Source organism: Triturus cristatus, chromosome 1_2 (genome assembly GCF_964204655.1).
Source record: "Triturus cristatus chromosome 1_2, aTriCri1.1, whole genome shotgun sequence".
In the NCBI taxonomy this organism is placed as follows: Eukaryota; Metazoa; Chordata; class Amphibia; order Caudata; family Salamandridae; genus Triturus; species Triturus cristatus.
Genome location: NC_140580.1, coordinates 806,914,317 through 806,930,085, shown reverse-complemented (window position 1 = coordinate 806,930,085; position 15,769 = coordinate 806,914,317).

The following is a 15,769-nucleotide window of genomic DNA, read 5'->3' as shown; positions in this document are numbered from 1 at the left end:
CTTACATATGATTTGGAATTTACAAACTCCATTTAGGAGTAAATTTACAAGAGTGGAGGCTCTGCAGTCAGGGGGGAGAACTCCGCTCATAGATACGAAATGCCTACCTTTTCATGTGTGGGGTTCTCACCCAAACTGCAGTGCCTTGCAGTCGCAACCTTACTATTAAATTGGAGTTTGTGAATTCCAAAACAAGCATAAGCTTACACAACAGTATGCATGTACTGTCTTCTTTACCTTGCACAAAATTTTAAATTTAAAAATGTAAAGAGAGTTTGTTAGGTATATCAACTTATGTTGAGACTAAGAAAAAGGATGCATTGCTTTTTCCTAGAGACATATGTCTTCCAGCCACATAATTCCTGATTTTCACAATACGCTAGTGTAACTATACTGGAAAATTGAGGGTAGAGACAAGAAGTGCCATAAAGAGAATAATAATGATATGTTGGAACATTAAACATTTGAACCTATATTTTCTCTTGCTTAATTGCAATCCCAACAACTTTAAATGTTACATTTTTAATATAGCTTACTCTGGATTCGATAATAAAAAAAGTGTTGGCTTAATGCCTATCTGGCGATGTACCAGTCTCATCCCCATTGACATAGCATTGCTAAGAAATAATGGTGCCTAAAATTTGGTAATGCGAGTCCTCCTTGCATTGGTGCAAGCCTAAGATATTCAAGAGTTCTAAAGACCCACGCCCCTTTCTCTTCGCAGGTTACTTAAGACGTGCTGATTGCTAGCGCGCGGCAGAGGAAACCTTGCTCCTGAGGCGGAAAGCCGGGAGAAAAAGCTTGTGAATTTTTTAAAAACTGGAAACTGTATTGTCGTTTTTAACCTACTTGCTCCCTTCCTTCTGGGCATTCCCCTTGATACCAGCTGTGGCAGCTCTTCGTGCAGCGGACCTTAGCGCTGCCGAGGCTTGAGTATACACCCGCCGCCATTCCCCACTGGCCCACAGGACACGCCCACGAGGCCACGCCCTTTTTTCCCTATAATTATGTGCATACCTCGTATGCGCAGCGGACGAGCGCAGCGGGCGCACCGTCAGCTCGCCGAAGGCGCGCCTAAGGCAAGCCCGTCTGCGCCCGTCCGCGGCCGACCGGGGCAAGGGGCACATCACTATGCGCGTTTCTTAACATATACTACTGAACAACTGTGCTCCCTCAACAAAGATTGGCCTCTCAACTCTGTAACATTGTCTCACGTCCAAGATCTTGGCATTGCTTCGCCCAAATCTGATACGCTCGTCCCCCCCCCTCCCCACTGCCGCCCTCCTTCTGAACATGAGGTCAGCTGTCAAGCACCAGACCGAAATATTTGATCTCTTAGATTCTAACTCTCCAGACCTACTGTTTTTAACTGAAACATGGTACCGGCCTGACTCCTTGCCGAGCGTCCTGACGGCCCTTCCGCCCCACTACTCTATGCTCCGTGCAGATCGACTGGAGGAAAGAGCGGGTGGCGGGGTAGCTTTGATTGCCCGCAATGGACTTCAGTTTCAGCCACTCGCTTAGCCAGCGATACCAGCAGCTGATTGCCTCGTAGTACGCTCTACCTCTTTTAAGATCCCAATCACCTGTGTATTAACATACCGGCCACCCTAGCCATCCCCCGGCTTTCTCTCTGCCTTCCAGGACTTACTGGCCACCCTAGCAGCCAATAGCGCCTCTGTCCTCATTCTGGGAGATTTTAATTTCTGGCCCACTGACCCCGCCGAGGATACCATATCCAAAAATTTTACTCAACTGCTTCTCCGTCTCAATTTCACTCAGCACGTTCATGGTCCTACCCACACCCGGGGCCACATCCTCGATCAGATATGGACACTAAACATCCCGACTTCCGCTCCAACTATCTCGCCCTGTCCATGGTCTGACCACTCCGTGCTCGCCTTCTCCCTGGATCTGAGTCATAAAATAATACCTTCCTTCCCCAATAACATCTGGGCAAGGAATTGGAATCGAGTCGACATTCCATCCTTGTGCAACTCGCTAACTGCCACCTGCCCGGATTTATCGGGCTCGACTCCACACCTTCAGACTACCATCCTAGATCGCTGGCTTGCCAAAGCCTGAGACCTAGTGGCCCCTCTGAAGCGGATCACCATCAACCGCACCCACAATGCCAATAAGTGGTTCAGCCCTGGCCTTAAAGCCAAGAAACTGGAGGTACGGCAGGCTGAACGAGCTTGTAGAAGAGCATACTGCCCGACCCGTAGGCTACACTATGTTACTACACTTAGCGAATATACACAAGCCATCTTGGCAGCCAAGACAGAATATTTTTCGGGGCGTATTCTAGCTGCAGAAAGCCAGCCACGCGAGATTTTTGCCACCGTCCACGAGCTGGCATCATCGGACAGAACTCTGCCCAAGATCCCCCCCTCTCAGGCCCTATGCGACTCGCTTAACGAGTTTTTCATCGAAAAAATAGTTAAAGCCAACATTCCCTCCCCTTCGCCCACTTTCACCCACCCCCAACCACCTGGTAATAATTTGTCCCTCACCTCTATTCCCGGACTGACTAGACAAACTCTGTTTCCCCTACTTAGGCATGTCAAGTCGGGCTCTCCAGCTGACATCTGTCCGGCACGCACTCTCCGTCAGATTTTTGCTGAGTGCCAATCCCCTGTCCTCACTCTCCTGAATGATTGTCTCACTCATGGCCTTGTCCCTGCCCCCTTCAAGACTGCCATAATCCTCCCCATATTAAAAAAACCCGGAGCGGACCCTGCTTCCCCGGCAAACTACCGCCCTATATCCCTTCTCCCTTATTTGGGAAAGGTAGCTGAGTCCCATGTCACCCAGGCGCTCAGCTCCTTCATAGAGGACAGTAACTACCTTGCACCCTGCCAGGCGGGCTTTCGCCCCCGCCACGCCACTGAGAAAGTGATCATTTCGGTCATGGACCAACTCAGGGAGGGGCTTGATACCAACACCCCCCAGGCCCTTGTCCTCCTGGATCTGTCCGCCGCTTTTGACACGGTGGACCATTCCATCCTCTTGTCCCGTGTCAGGGCGGCGGGCATAGGGGGACAGGTGCTGGCCTGGATAGGCTCCTTCCTGGCAGACCGCACCCAGGCTGTCCATCTGGCCGAATTCTCTGCCCCGCCTCGTAGAGTGCATTGCGGTGTCCCTCAGGGCTCCTCTCTTTCCCCCCTTTTATTAAACCTTTACATTTTCCCCCTTATTTTTGCACTGCAACGAATGGAGGTCACCGTCTACAACTATGCCGATGACCTCCAAGTTATTTTTAATTTCTCCTCCCCCTCATTAGGTATCACTAGCTTCCAGTCCGTCATGCTGTTTATCCGGGATTGGATGAATGTGAACCACCTCAAACTCAACCCGGATAAAACAGAGCTGGTACTGACTGGCGGCAGTGGTAACCCTTGGTCTCCCTCATTTTGGACCCCCTCTCTTGGTTTACCTCCCACCCCTTCTCATTCAGTTAAGACCCTTGGTATCACACTCAATTATCATTTGACTCTTCATTCCCACATTAGTTCTGTTGTTTCTTCTTGTTTCTTCTCCTTGCGTATCATTAGGAAAGTATCCCGGTTTTTCTCTCTCTCTGCACTCAAATTGATTGTAATGGCCATGGTCTTATCTAAGATCGATTACGGAAACATTATTTATAATGGTGCTCCCACCTATGCACTTCAACGCCTTCAACTGGTGCAGAACCAGACAGCCCGCCTGGTACATGGCCTATCCAAATCTCACCACTCCTCTCCCCTCCTCACTGCCCTTCATTGGCTTCCCATCAAACAACGGGCCCTTTTCAAACTTGGTTGCCTTACTTTTCAAGCTCGGGCGGGTACAGCTCCTGCTTTTATCAACTCTGCTATCACCAATTACTGCCCTTCTAGAGACCTATGCTCATCCACTAAATCCCTACTTGTCATTCCCCGTTTCAAGAAACAAAGATCGGGAGGCCAGAAATTCTCTGTCCTCGCGCCCACTTTCTGGAACACCCTCCCGCTCACCATCCGACTCTCCCCCTCCTATATGGAGGTCCGCAAGGCCCTTAAGACCCTATTGTTCCAGCAAGCTTTTAGTCCCTAGCCCCCTAGCCTCCCGGGCCCTTCCCCGCCCAGGAATCCCTCCAGCGCCAAGAAACTGCATAGTGAACGTGCGCTCTATAAATTTTTAAAAATTCAAATTCAAAGATATCTTATAAGCAAAAGTAAAGATTGAGCAGAGAGAATTTAGTTTCTTAAACTGTTTGTAAAGAAGTTCATGGATATTGCCCAAAAAACCAACAGTAATTTTGGCAAAGGATGCATTTTAATAATATTGCATGATTCAAATATTTTGAGGTGAAAGTTATCCCATTTTGTTAGATGATCCCTGGTTCTGTGTAACAGTAAATGATAATTAATTGTGGGGATGCTTTCTATGTTCATGTTCAATTTGCCATTTAACACTCAAATAGGTTGCTTAATTAGTTATCCAAGTATCTTGCAGCACAACATAGGGGTTAATTAAAATTTGGGTTTTGTTTTTCTTCATTAAATCTTGATATTTATCTAAAACTTTTGCCCCGTCCATCTATTGTTTCAGTTGTAGTTTTTGAAGCTTGGTTCATAATAGCAACATCATCTGTATACATTAATACTTTTGCTAGATAGCTGTTTGACATTACTGTTGAAACATTCTGATTTCCTGGTAGTTTCCTTAAGAAGAGATCTATAATTATATATGATGAATAGGAGTGACAAGGACGGACATATTTGCTAGTCCCACGAGTTACTGTAATATTATCTGTGGAGTCTCCCATAATCTGTAATTTAGCGATCAGATTTTAACTGATTTTATGAATGGTTGGCCAAACCATATTAGAGCCTATGTCTCCTAAAGATATCCCCACTTAACCCCATCTAAAGCCTTTTCAGCATCTAGCAGGCTTATTGCCAAGGATAACCTCTGCTGTTCTGAAATGTCAATTAATCCAATTGTCCTATTGAAGTGCTTAGTTGTACTTTTACCAGGAATTAAACCATAGTGCCAGGATGTAACAACCTTAGCAATTACTCTGCTAAATCATTGGGCCAATATTATAAAGTATACTTTAGAGTTGCTGTTTATTAATTATATAGGTTGATGCGATACAGGATTTGTGGGATCTTAATCTTTTTTTAACACATTATTAAATTGGTTTATCAGGAGCTATACAGGGATGCGCAACGACCTATACATGATTTTATGGAAAAATACTCAAAATGGATAAACATAACTAGCTTTAAAACTTAGGAACATACAATGCTTGAGGCTGAAATTACACAGGAAGAGCTACAACATGACATTTGTATCTTACCTACGGGAAAAGTCCCATATGGCATTCTTATGGATTTTTATTAGGGATTTCATCTGATTATAGGCAACCCAAACCTGTCCTCGATGGCAGAAGTTCAGTAGAGACATCATATGTAGAGCTCATGGAGGGAAGCAAATATAACAATGCTTATATAGCAAGGCTCAATATAACGTATGTGATATATGGTCATCTGTACATGGGCCTTCTGTTCTGACACCGTCATGACCTATTAATTGTGCCAAGTTGTTATTGAGAAGGTAGTTAAAGTCTTATCTTACAGTGAATGAGGAAGAATCATAAGTTAAAGAAACTTTAAGGAGTGAATGTTGAAAGGCAAATATGCCTTCAATGAAGGGCTCATAATTAGAACAGAAAATAATTTCGCCCTCATAGAGAACAAGCTCAGTGATGACCCATCTTACCCTCAAGTTTGCCTAATGCTTAGAAATGTGAATTGTTGGTTTTAGGTCTATAATTGCTGCTTCTCGAAGGCAGATACTGTGTTATGATATAGTTCATGTGCAGTACCCCATCCTGGAAATATGTGATTATTTTAGGACTCTATTGCACTTTACTCGATGTAAACATTATTATTACAGTATTTCTCACTCTTTCAAGCATTGGCTTTAAGTTTAGTGTTGACATGTAACCTTTTCACCATCTAAAGTGATTGCTCTTAACCTCGTTCCCATGCTTACCAAATAACTATTGAAAACTGACCAGCATCTCCAAATGTATTTAATATTTGCATTGCTAACATCTGAAAAAACATCATATGGCATCCTTCATTGCTTTCCTTTATTCTTCTTTGATTATTCGCAAAAGGTCTCCATAACCCAGTGGAGGAATAACGAAGTTCCCCACTGGAGCACAAATAACTAATCAAGCAGTCTGCACAATCGCTTCCTTCTATGCCAATGCCCATGATTCTCAATTATATGATGATGCGAAGAGAGGGGCTGTCACTCAGCAATGTATCCTGGTGGATTAAAATATATATATATTCAGTGAAAAAACCATAGGTTTCACACACGTTATAGTTAGCTGGACATTTCACTCGTAAAAAACCAATGAAATTTCCCCGTTATAGTTAGTTAAGCTAACTATAACTCGCGCGCCCGCAATGCACTGCTGATGACATCACTCATGACATGGTCAGTGACATCACTCATGACATCACTGATGACATCTCAAATGACATCACTGATGACATCACTGATGACATCATCCAGTGAATGTGTGTTTTTCTGAAAATTAAATATGTTTTATATATCTCAAGGTCGATGGAAGAATAAATGAGTATATAAGTGTCTAAATGGATGATTTGTTTTTGAAAAATTGATTGTATTACTGACTGATTAAGTGTATCTTATTGAATACATGGCTAAGTGAGTAATGTTTAAATGTGTAAATACCTGTATCAGTCTCTCACTTTGTGTATAAGTGGCTGCATGGGTTGGTGAGCAGCAACATGAGTGTCTATATAGGTTATTAGTTGGTTTTTTGAGTATCAGTATGAGTGTCTGAGTGTCTGTATGGTTCAGTGGGGGGTATTACGTAGTGCATAAGTGCATGAATGAGTGACTCACTGTTTGTATGTGTTGAAGACAGCATATGTGCAGGACTGTATGGGTGGAAGAGTGTGTGTATGGGTGTGTTAGTGAGTGAATGGCTGTCTCAATAGTGTCTCTATGAGTAACTACATATGTTTTAAACTAGTATATGTGACTATTGGTGTATATAAGTGAGTGTATGTGAGAGTGAGAGATTGAAAGAGTTCCTGTATGAATAAGTATGTGTTTCAATAAGTGATTGTTTAAAAGACGAAGTATGTGTAAGTTTCCGTAGAAGTAAGTGTGGTGGTGTGTGTATAACTGTATATGCAAGTAAATGGATGTTTGATTCTTTATTAGCATGAGTAACTATGTGTGTGAGTAACTCTATGGATGAGTGGCATTGTGTTACAGGATGTTTAGGTGTATAAGTACATATGATGTGTGAGTACACGAATGAGTGACTGTACAGGACTGTTGGTGAATAAGTGGATGTTTATGTGGATCTTAGAATTATTGAAGATGTTGTTGTAATTGGTATTGGTATGTCCATTTTTTTGAAAATTTCAGTCTCTATTTTTGAATGTGTGTATCAAAGGTTATATTAGGGTGAGAGGAGGTCTGCCACTCTATCACATGGATGATGTCATCAGTGATGTCATCAGTGATGTCATTTGAGATGTCATCAGTGATGTCATGAGTGATGTCACTGACCATGTCATGAGTGATGTAATATGTGACGTCATCAGCAGTGCATTGCGGGTGCGCGAGTTATAGTTAGCTTAACTAACTATAACGGGGAAATTTCATTGGTTTTTTACGAGTGAAATGTCCAGCTAACTATAACGTGTGTGAAACCTATGGTTTTTTCACTGAATTTGCAAGGTTTTTTAAATGCTAATTCCTAACTATAACGTGTGTGAAACCTATGGTTTTTTCACTGAATTTGCAAGGTTTTTTAAATGCTAATTCCTAACTATAACATGTGTGAAACCTATGGTTTTTTCAGTGAATTTGCAAGGTTTTTCAAATGCTAATTTCTAACTATAACGTGTGTGAAACCCATGGTTTTTTCAGTAAATTTGTATGGTTTTTTAAATGCTAATTCTTAGCTATAACATATGTGATTCCCATATTTTTTTTTATTGATTTTTTATGATTTTTTTTAATAAATTCTTATATTAAATGTGTTTTTTTTTAAAAAAAAACAAGTTTTTTTTAACTTTTTATTCTCTTAAAACACTATGTTTTTTTTCTAAAAAATCTGCAATATTTCAAGTTTTCTCTTTTTTTTTTTTACCAAACAGGTAAGATATATTAGTATAACTTTGAAAATATTTTTTTTTTTTTTTTTTAGTGCGCGTACGGTAAGCTTACGGTAAGCGTACGGTTTACGCAATGTCCGTAATTTATCTACGCTGTTTGCGTATAGTTACGCAATTTGCGTAGCCGCACGTACTGCGCGTGGGGCGCGTACGCGTCTACGCTACACGCGCAGGTTACGCTGAAGTGTTGGGGAGTGACTGTTATGCGCATGCGCGCGAGCACGTGTCTTTTTTACGCGCATGCGTACTTTTGCCGTAAGCGCACCGTAAGCGCACCGTAAGCGTACGGTGGGTCTTGTGATCATGAAACACAACTTTTGATTGGTTGAAACTACTTTCAGTTCTAGAACTCTCCTACACCACACCCATTCCCCTCATTTCTGCTTGTGATCCCTTAGGAGAAGGAGCTGGGTTGTCTTTGTGATACGATGGCAGAACAGCAGAGCTCTTCTGAAAGTGAGGCTAGCAGCACTACCTTGAGGCAGAGAAGGAGGAAAGAAAAGACCTCTTTCATATGGGAGTATTTTACTTTTCCAGAGGGCAAGAAAAAGGTAAATGCACCCTTAGTGACTTGTGAGCTGTGTGGCCGTGTACTTTCAAGAGGGAATCCCAACAAGAAGTATTCCTTCGGGAATCACACCATGTTGAGACACCTTAAAGATGTACACAGAAGGACACATGCTCGACATACTGAAGGTAACCCTTCAGTAAGTCAACCAAGCACATCCACAGCAGCTCAGCCTGGTCCATCATCTGCAGGGCCGAGTCCTTCTTCTGCAGGTCAGGTGAGCCCTTCATCTGTGGTGGGAGCATCTCCTTTTTCTTCTCCTCTGGAAACAAACCATCGTTTTTTGAGGGTTGAAATACGGTGCGCCACTTGTCATGATCTAATTTGTCATAGGAAGACCAGTGTTTCCCTAGTGAACAATAAAATAGATCAGCACATTTGTCGTACCGACTGATATTCCCATTCTTTCTTTCCTCTGTCCCTGCATGAACACAACGGCTCTTGTAAGAGCCAACCTTACCTTTCATCTATTTTTTATATATGTTTTTAAAACTTTTTTTGATTTTTTGTTTACCGTACGCGTACGGTACGCGTAATTATTATTTTTTTTTTTTTAAAAACACTAAAAATCAATTATCACATTACAAGGTCCTTGAGAGACTACAATGAAAAACTGAAAATGTGATTGTGGAGAAGTGGAAAAAAGGGACCATGAAATTTTTGACTTACCATACCCACTCAAAAAAATATTTATTAATTTAAATTTGATTTTAATTGCTTTAAAAATGGTTCTAGTTTTCAAAACATTTCTATCTCAATCTGAAAAAAAAGAAAAAAGTATTAATATTTAATAAAACATTTTATAATACAGTTCACATATTTACATATTTTTCAAAAAAAAAATTTGCCTTTTTTTTGCTGTTTTCAGAATATATTGCATTTCACTATAAATTGTGAAAGCAATTGCATTCATCATTTAACAGCGGGCAAAAAAAAAATTAACAATCTCAAAGATTGTTTTAAAAAAGCCCACAATCTCTTTTTGCATAAACATAACTTTATAGAAATGCATAATATTCTTTAAAAATATCATCTAATATCAATACTTATTTCTTTAAAATACCGTCTGACATTTTTGTTTCAGAAGTATAATCACAAAAATATATCTCAAATAACTCCACAATACATCTGATTCCATTTCCTTAAGGCCAAATAGTAATTTTAAAATTCTTTTTTGATTAAATTTCCAATGGTAATCCAATAAAAATCTAAAGTTTAAATTGTACAGATCTCACCGATTGTCTGTAACATTTTGGTTTCCGAAAGATTAATTAATAATTAAATAAGTCCACAATAGAATTGTTTACCTTTCCGCATGGCCAAATAGTAATTTTAAAAATCTTTTTGGAATACATTTCCAATGGCAATCCAATAACATTCCAAAATTTAAATTGTGCAGATGTTACCGATTTTTTCTAAATGTTTGTTTTTCCAAAGTTTCATTAAAAATTGAAAAAGTCCACATTACAATTGGTTACCTTTCCATTAGGCCAAATGATAATTTGTAAAATCATTTTTTTTTAAAATTCCAATGGTAATACAATAAAATGGTAAAATTGTTTTGTACAGATCTTGCCAAGTCTCTCTAAAATTTTGGTTTCAGGAAGATTAGATAGGAATTTGCTAAATCAAAAGGCAAACGTTGCTTGAAAATCAATTGGGAATCATTACACAGTGTCCAGCCTTTTTCACATTTAAGATAAACTGTGTAATGTCCAGAAGTAACAGTAGGTCCTTCATGGAAAATTATTGCAACTGTTACAAAAGATTTTCCTGAAATTGATAATTGCTGTCCTGTAAACTTCTTTATTAAAGTATCTAATTTTGAACCATCAGCTTTACAGCGTTGCATCATTAAAATTACATACTGTCCGTATTCTTTTAAAATTACCGTTGAAAACATGTCAGATTGACACTCACTGCATTCCATGCTATGATTAGCATCTTTAACTAATTTAGCAAAAGTGACTGTTTTACTTTCTGGCAATGTTAAATAAATAAACCTTTCAGAATCAACATTAGAGCCACATATATTATAACAGTTTTCACAACTATGTTCCCATTTATAAGAGAGACCAAATAAATTTTCAATGGGAACCCCTTCTTCTTCCAGTACCTGAAGAAAAAACATCAAGAATTCCTGTGCGTCTTGCTGTACATTTTGAGAAAACTGTGTTCATCCTGAACATACATCTAAAAGTTTTCTAATTTCAGTAGCACTTTCTATTTGAGTTTTATCATTACTCAGCTTTTGAAAAAGGAGACTCAACTCAGAACAGAATCTTTTTCCCTGATTTACTATTATCTGCTCTTGCACACTTTCCAGATAAAATGCAACATTCAGCACTACATTAGCGTAGCAGTTGACACCAGAGCTATTTTCAAAATGACATCCTCCAACCTGTTCTTCATTTTCCTTGTTCTTTTTGCTTGCAATTACATCACTCCTCTTTTTTTTCCTCCTCTCTACATCTTCATTACAGATATTCTCATTTCTCCTTTTATGAGAAACTACACGTTTCTCCAACACAGGATACTGACCTAAATGAGGAGCATAGCTTCTTCTTAATCTATTATACTCCTTTACACAATTTGTATCAGCACTAACTTTTGAGTCATCAAAGTCTATCATGAATAAACCTGATAATGTTTTCACTCGTGACAAAGCAACATATGCCATACCTTCTTTGAACACAGTTGAACCAATGTTCACAAATGCACAATCTACAGTCAATCCTTGAGACTTGTGAATAGTTACAGCATATGCTAGAGAAAACGGAAACTGCTTCCTACGTACATATAAGTCTTTCTTTCACAAGCATGAAACGAACTGAACAACGACAAATATCTTTAACTTCTTCTATCTGATCAAATTTTATTTTTAAACATTCAATTCCATCTTTTTCTGATAATTAATAAAACCCACAACTCTTCCCATAGCTCCATTAACTAAACCTTTTTCAACATCCAAATTTCTCCTTAAAAATACTCTACAGTTCATGCAAACATATAGATTTTTTTCTAATCCAGCTGTTTTGGAAATGTTCTTCTCTAGTGAATCCAATTTATTTTTCAGTGTGCTTGTTAATGTGATAGTAATTCTTCCATCCTCAATTTTGTCCACTGCTTCCAATTTCCTGATATCTTCCTTTTCCAATTTCAAAAGCTCCTCATTGAATATTGAGCATTCACGTAGAGTTGGCATTAAGCAGATGACACTTTTCTTTTCTGCAATGTTCTTGTATATCTTCTCTGCAACTATTTCTTCCTTTGGAAATAAATTATGTAGCAACCGACTCTGTAATGCTTTTGTGCCAGCTTCAGTGAGTAGTCCAATTCTGATATCTTTCAGAATACTTCCATATTCTTCATCGTTTGCTTGTCTCATATTGGTAGTGAGTTCCTTGTACTCAAAGAAGGACCAAATATTTGCATTACCGATGCTTCCCAATGACTTCTTTGTGTCTTCATGTGTCACAGTATTAAACACTGGTTGTCCTTTAACTGGAGTAAGCTGTAGAAGATCCCCAAAAACTATGACATGTTTTCCACCAAATAACACGTCATAGTCTGTCCTTAGAATTTGCTGCATTCTTAAATGCACAAAGGCAAGCATTAAGTTTGATACCATGCTCACCTCATCAATAATGAGAACTTGCATCTTCTTCAATACTCTTGAAACTTCCAAGCATGCTTCTCCAGTTAGCTTGTTGTATTGTATTTTGTTCTCATGCTCCACTGGTAACATTAGCAAACAATGTAAGGTGATTCCTTTTATGTTATATGCTGCTAACCCAGTTGGAGCAGTAATCACACAAGACAAAGTAGAATCCGTTTTTTGCTGTAGGTAGCTTCTGATGACTTTTATTAAGAAACTTTTTCCAGTTCCAGCTTGTCCACTTACATACATCCTGATTGGATGAAATGATGTGCATGAGCACTCTTTTTTTTCATGTAGAAATCCGTGATCAATTTTGTTTCTGATCTCTTCATAAATTTGTTGCTGCTCTTCGTTCAGTTGTCTTTCCAAATTTTGTAAGTCTATAAATTCTTCTTGAGCTTGATTCATAGCCGTTTCCACTTCATTCGTGGCTATTGATGCTTCATTTTCAACGATTGGTTGTCCTAGGGGATCTTGACTGAGTGTTCCTGAACTTTGGCTGTCCTGAGAACTGTCTCTAGCTACTTCTGCTGCAATTGTAGTTTCCTGTTCAATTTCTTCATTTAACATTTGCAGATAAGTTGAGAATGTACTGCATTGTATGCTGTCTTTGCAAGCATTAAAAGAATCTTCATAGCTTTGAAATTCTCCCAGTAGTTCATCCTCTGTACGCCATGGTTTAAACAGCTGTAAAAGAGCCAAGTAGTAAAATTCCTTTTTGTCAGTACTGTCGCAACTCAGCTTCCTGTGATTTATCAAACTTCCTTTTGTTTGCTTCACCAAACATCCTTCCTCACCAATGACTTTATATTTTCCATTGTTGATGTCTTCTGCGGCTTTCCGTGAATAAATGTAGTTCTGCAGCACTTCATAAAGACACATGTTCTCCAGATGATGACTTCTCTTTGGGTAATATGTGTCCAACATGTTTGATTTCAAAATATCTGTACTTTCTGGGTCATTCTCGGCCAAATATTCAATTTCTCCAACAGATTTCAGTACCCGATTTCTCATTGCTGCAAGGCCTAAACTTGCCCATATTATTCTTCTTGATTTCGAGTAGAGACTTGCAGAAGATAACCTATCTGAACATTCGTAGGATCCAATTTCTCGATGCGATAACATCTTTAAACTGAAACTGTACAGCTTCTGATTGACAGCCTTCTCGTGAGAAATCTCTTCCCACATTTCCTTCAATTCTGTTTTTTCTGATTTCGTAATGTAAGACGTTACATATCGAGCAACAGCAATGGAATTGTCAGCTACATACTGTATATCCATGTTAGCATTCCACATGGATAAAATGACTGGGTTATAGTCATTTATATTTTTTGATTCTTCTTTTCTTTTAAGGTTGTAGGTATTCTTAGGTGATTTTCTTGTGATAGTATGTCTCACAGATGACATAAAACTGTTTACTCTTCCATTTGAAAGAACAGGTCTAGGAAATCCAAATCGACATTTAGTGTAGTATTTATCTTTGCTCTTGTATTTCCGTCGACAGTATTTTCCACACCGATGACTTTGGAAACGTAAAACTTGCTCCTTTAACTTTTTCTCTTCTGTGCTTTTTGGTATAGCACATGTTGCATATTCTTCAATGTAAGATAACACTGCTTCATCAGCATCTGTTCCAAACTTTGGGGCATCCTTGATCCACAACAGCATATGAATATGAGGAGCACCTCTTGCCTGGTACTCTTTTCTCCAAAAGAAATCCACTACTTCTCCTAGAGGTGGATTTTTTTTATTGCAGATGAAGGACATCATAGCCTCAAATCTATGATTGAAATATCTGCAAACATTAACCGGATCCAATGAGCACAGTTCTCCTGCTGTCTTGTATTCGATGTTTTTAATGTTTGAATTGGCCTCTCGTAGAAAATCCAGTAAATCATCCCAAGCGTACTCAGCACAGCTTAGGGTAACGAACCATGTTGGTGTTCCTAAATTCCGTAACATGCATTTTAATTCACCATGGCGTCGGTACCAATATTCGTTAGTCCCACGCTGACAAGCCATCAGATTGATCAGTTGTGTTTCCAAATGATCATCTTGGTGCTGAACTTTCTCCATAAAATCCTTAGCAGACACATTTTGTAAATGTACTCCACTTTTTAAAATGTGATTTACTGCATATGATAATGCAGACAAGTCGCTTTCAAATAAAAGATGGAACAAATAAGGAATACTTTGTCAAAATCTTGGATCTTCTGCATATAGTCTTGTAGTCCGATACTCAGAAGCTGGAATCTGTTCTGGACGTTCATCGTATCGTCCTCCTTTTCCTTTAGGAAACAGCTGGGGAAAACATCGAGCTTCCAAGCTCTCCTCCTATACACTCACGGGAGTTCCTTTTGCTTTCTTCATCTGAAACAGATCAATATTGTCTCCCATAACTTCTTTTGAATGAAGAGGATGTATGCTAAAATGTTCATAAATTTCTTCTTCCTTTGACTTGTCCACTTTTACAATTTGTCCAGTTGGTGTTTCTGTGTCTTCTTGTAAATCTTCTTCTTCTATATAAATTGATTCATACCATTTGTTATTCCTTTTCAAATACAAATTTGCTCTTTGTACTTTCCGTACATCTACCAGCTCCTGCCAAATCTTCTTATTCTTTGGAGGTACACCATTAACCAGAATAACTAATGGTTCAGTTTCCAAAGTATCTGCATCAATAGTTTCCATATTTTTTTTCACATCCAAGGGCAAATATACCACTCTACCTTTTAAACCTCTCAGTAAATCTGAAGGAGGTAATTTACCAGTTTTGGGCTCCATACGTACTATGGTCTGGAACGGATGAACACATTGAATAAGTATAGACTCATAAGTATTTAATTCAGAAAGTTCGGCAGGAATAACATCCAATTCTAAATTATTATGTACAGCTCTGGTCGGCATTCTATTTTCTTCTAATTTGTTGTAACAGTATTTACAAATACGCTGAACTTCACCCAATTCAAAACAATTTTCAAGAAATATATATGTGGCAAAATCCTTCCACTTATAATTATCTTCATTTTCACTTTTTCTATAGAGATCAACATACCTGGTTTGTTTTCTAAAATGAGTTCTGCGGCAACAAATACAAGTAATATTTGGTCTTTCATTAGAGATTTTTTCAAATTTTGTTATGTGATCATTAAATGTCTTACTTACAAATGGTTGTACATTCTCTTCCACTTCTTCCTCATTTACTGTGTCCTTTTCTGCACTGTTTTGTTCAGGACCAAAGTAACAAAACTGAATTTCATCAACAACCTTCTCTACATCTGATACTGACCCACGGAACAGAGCCCTATTCAATTCATCTAACTTTATTGCTGG